Here is a 4,795-nt window from a genome sequence, read left to right on the forward strand (position 1 = left end):
GAAGCGATACCTAAGCTCCTCTTTGAAGAAAGCTAAGGATTCTAACAGAAAGTGGTTAGTGTGTTCCAGGCATTGTGGACTCCTGCTATAAAAACATGAAGGTATTGTGGTACTGGAAAATCAGTTACTTTTAGGAAACCCCTGAGAAAACCCTTAGCCTCTGACAAACACCCCCAGAAAGAATGGACTCAGATCTCTTTGGCATTTAGCAAATATCCCCAGGGCCCTGTGACTCCTCCAAGGAATGTCAATAGATAAGATTATCCCACTAATCCATAACCTGTCAGAATCTTTTGATCTGTCAAGACCTTTGTTCCTGTTCCCCAGGACCATCCACCACCCTGTGACCTGGCCTATAAAATTCCAAGAGATGATTCACCACTGTACCCCATATTTCCTATATAAGCCATACCTCCACCCCAACTTGGGGCCATTTTGATTTGGGTGGAACCCCGAAATGGTCACTGGTTAATAAATTCTCCATTTAAAACTTATACTCTGTGGCGTGTCTCACTCGCTTCTGGTACAACATTTTGGAGGCCCCCGGCGAGATAAGGCGGTATTTCGTGTTACCGCCCCCAGACACACAGAGAATTTCAGACCTCAACAGGGAGCCTCTGCTCCATTCCACCTTCTCTCACTTCAGAGAGCCGGCACCTGGGGTTTCTTTTCCTAGAACTCTGATGTTGAGTGTAGGTCTCGGAGAACAGGCTTCCTGCTGACCTGTCCCTTTTTGGCCTACAGAGAATTCTGGTTTTCCGACCTCTAGAGTTAAGGTTTCTGTTCTGGGCTAGCCATTTGGTCTCTGTTAACATGATAACCCTAACGAGGGGTGTTTTCAGATTTGGGGGGAAATTCGGGACACTGCCTTTTCCCATTGGGGTATGGGAAGATTGGGGGTCGTTATCCTTAAGGAGGAAATTTCTTTCTTCTGAGGGGAATTTGTTTAGCCTTCAATTCTATCCACACTGTGTTTTTTTGTTATGTTTTGAGTTTGTCTCTGTTCGTATGTCTATGTCAAAATTGTGAAATGTCTATATTTTGTTAAAAAAAAAATCTGAAACACAGGCAGCCAGAGATTTCAGGCTGCAACTAGGGAAACAAAGACTCTTTTCCTCATGGTTTCTGTTTGGCTAATGTGGAATTATGGCGGGCATAGGGCTAAAATTTTGGCAAATTCTGGGTTTAAATCATTGAAAGTTTGGAAACTGGTTAGCTCGATTTTGGGAAGAAGAGTGAGAGAAAGAACTCCTGGAATTGTAAAATCACTGCAGGAGCTCACTCTTGCTGAAACACCTGCTCTGCAGTCATTGGGATATCGTGTGTCTGCAAAGAAAACACAATTGTGCCTCCAGTCTGTTTCTTATCTAGGCTACACTCTACAGGAGGGGCAGCGATCTCTCTCTCCTGAGCGGGTACGGGCAGTACTGGCTATCCCTATTCCATCTACTAAGAAACAGGTTAGAGAATTTCTAGGCGTGATTGGATATTGCAGGCTGTGGATTCTTGGTTTTGCCAATCTGGCTAAACCCCTTTACTCTGCTACTTCCGGGCAGGGACCCCTCGTTTGGGGGGAAGCTGAACAAGCTGCTTTTGATAACCTCCATCATGCCCTTCTCTCTGCACCAGCCTTGGCACTACCATATATCCACAAGCCTTTTCACCTCTTTGTCATGGAAAAAATGGGAATAGCTAAGGGTGTCTTAATGAAACCATTAGGGTCATAGAAGTGGCCTATGGCATATCTCTCTAAACGCCTTGATCTGGTAGCCTCGGGGTGGCCACCCTGCCTCTGTGCTATAGCAGCTACTGCCCTTCTAGTCAAGCAAGCTGATAAGTTGTCTTTTGGTCAAAATCTCTCTATTTCAGCCCCACACTTGGTTGAGACCCTACTCCGCTGCTCGCCAGATCGCTGGCTCTCCCATTCTCATCTCACTCACTACCAAGCATTCTTATTAGACCACCCTTGCTTGTCTTTTATTCATATAGGAGCCCTTAACCTGGCTACCCTGCTACTTGACTCTGATCCGTCTGTAGCTATCCATAATTGTCATCAACTTCTTGATCAAGTTCAATATGCTCGTCCTTATCCGACAGATGTTCCTCTCTCGAACCCAGACTTGATACTCTTTACCGATGGAAGTAGTTGTGTTCAGGACGGTGTTCGCTATGCCAGAGCCACTGTCATTTCCTCTCCATCTCTCAACGTTCTGTGGTCAAGCCCCCACCCCTCCGGATCCTCCGCCCAGAGGGCTGAACTCATTGCTCTTACCCAAGCCCTCTGTCTTTCGGAAGGCAAATCTGTTAACATCTACACTGATAGTTGCTACACTTTTGTTACAGCCCATGTCCATGCTTCCTTGTATCGTGAACGGGGCCTGCTCACTTCTGCTGGTAGGGAAATCCACAATAAATCTGAAATTCTAGACCTTCTTGATGCTCTCCAGTTCCCTTCATGGCTTGCTATTATCCATTGTCCTGGTCACCAGACCGGTGACTCCCCTGAGGCCCTGGGCAATCGAGCTGCTGATTCTGCTGCTCAGCTCTTGGCTACTTCTTCCCTCATTGCCCCCTTGGTGCCCACCCCACTCCCTCCCAGTCCTGTCTATTCCCCCTTGAAAGATGCCTTTGCTATCCAAAAGGGAGGGGTGAAGGAAGGATCATGGTTGGTCATAGAGGACAAAATTTTTGTTCCAAAAGCTCTAGCAAGGGAATTCATCAGAGAAGTCCATGACTCAACTCACCTGGGATTTAAGAAAATGCACCAGCTACTTGAGAGGTACTACATCCAGAATATAACCAATTTGATACAAGATAAAGTAGACTGGTGCACAGTATGTGCTCAAGTAAATGCAAAACAAGGCAAAAGAGCCCCGCTAGGGGTACAAATTAGGGACTGTGCACCAGGGGAGGCCTGGGAGGTAGATTATACGGAAGTTAAGCCACCTGCAGCAGGATATAAATACCTCTTAGTTTTTATAGACACCTTCACAGGCTGGGCAGAAGCCTTCCCCACTCGGAATGAGACTGCCCAAACTGTAGTGAAGAAGATCCTGAATGAAATCTTACCCCATTCGGATTGCCCTTTAGGATTGGTTCTGATAATGGCCCCTCGTTCACCGCTAAAATTTCCCAAGGTATATCTAAGGCATTGGGAATAGACTGGAAACTACACTGTGCATATAGACCTCAGAGTTCAGGTCAGGTAGAAAGAATGAATTGTACATTGAAAGAATGCCTTACAAAACTTTGTTTGGAAATGGGTGAAAACCGGATAACATTGCTTCCTCTTGCTCTCCCGCCGGGTAAGATTCACCCCAAATAAACTGGGTTTATCCCCCTTTGAAATTCTTTACAGGAGGCCACCTCCCATTTTACCTGTTGTAAGAGAGGACCTGACAGCAGAAGCAACTAACTCCTCTGTTATTAAGTTCCTTCAGAGCCTCCATGAAACTCAGAATTTGCTCCACAAGCAAGTGCGAGACACGCTGCCCATCCCGACCTCCAATCCTGTGCATAAGTTTCAACCAGGTGATACTATACTTGTCAAGAAGCACACCGCTACAGATCTTACCCCAAAGTGGAAAGGGCCACATACTGTAATTCTTACCACACCCACTGCCCTCAAGGTTGATAACATCTCTGCCTGGCTTCATCACAGTTGAGTTAAAGCAGCTCCACCTGAGGAATGGAAGGTGGAGTCCCTTGGAGATCCACTAAAGATAAGACTTTGACTGGGTGGTCACCATACAGAAAGGACAATCTTGGACCTTTAGTGATTCCAGCCACATCCTTCTCCCCCTCAATACTTTGTTTCCCAGATCTAAAGGATCCCTGGCAGTGGTGGATTTTTTACTCTGCACTGATTCAGGGTGCCCAGCTCTGTGTATTTGTGACTGTGTCTCAACTGACCCTAAGGGATCTCTCTGTGAATGGATAGGAGGTAAGGGGGGTCCAGATCCAGTGTTCCGCATTCAAACAAATGGAATTGACCTTAATATCATTATTCAAAATCCCTCAGACGCTATCTGGGGAACGCAAGTTTCCTGGACCTTAGCCCTTTTCCAGTTCAATTGGGATAAGGGTAAGAATGGGAGATTTGAACTAGGAGACAAGATGACTCACTGTGAGCAGTGGAGATAAGGCCCCTCCTGTACCATTATCCCCTGTAGGACCTCTGGAATTGGTCCTCGAAGATTTAAGCCCACGACCCCCAGGTGTCCCAAATGTTCCGGAGCCCCCAGGTGTCCCAAATGTCCCGGAGCCCCCAGGTGTCCCACAGGCCCCAAAGCCTCCTGAAATCCCAGTAGGCTCAGGAGCAGCAGTCCCTGTCCTTCACCCACTGCCCATTCATCCCCCCAATCAAAACTTACATGTCTTTCATCTCCTAGAATCTACCCATTGGCTTGTGAACATAACAAATCATAAACTTGCTCAAGATTGCTGGGTCTGCATAGACCCCCAACCCCCATTCTTTATGGGCTATGCTTTACAGGATGCCGTTGGGAAAACTTCTACTGCTGACCTATGCACCTCAGACCAGCCTAAGCTTATACTGGGTGATTTGCAGGGGACAGGCACCTGCTTAACCACTCCCTCCACATCTCTCTCAAATCCCCTCCATAGATTCTGCTCCAGAACCATGGAGGTGACTAATCCCGAATCTGACTCATACTGGTTCATGGCCCCACCCAGTTCCTGATTGGCCTGCAAGGATGGCCTGACCCGATGTGCTCATGCCTCGATACTGCTAACACAGGAGGATCCCCTCTGTGTTTTGGTTGCAATTCTACAA

This window comes from Trichosurus vulpecula, chromosome 4, assembly GCF_011100635.1.
Source record: "Trichosurus vulpecula isolate mTriVul1 chromosome 4, mTriVul1.pri, whole genome shotgun sequence".
NCBI classification, from domain to species: Eukaryota; Metazoa; Chordata; class Mammalia; order Diprotodontia; family Phalangeridae; genus Trichosurus; species Trichosurus vulpecula.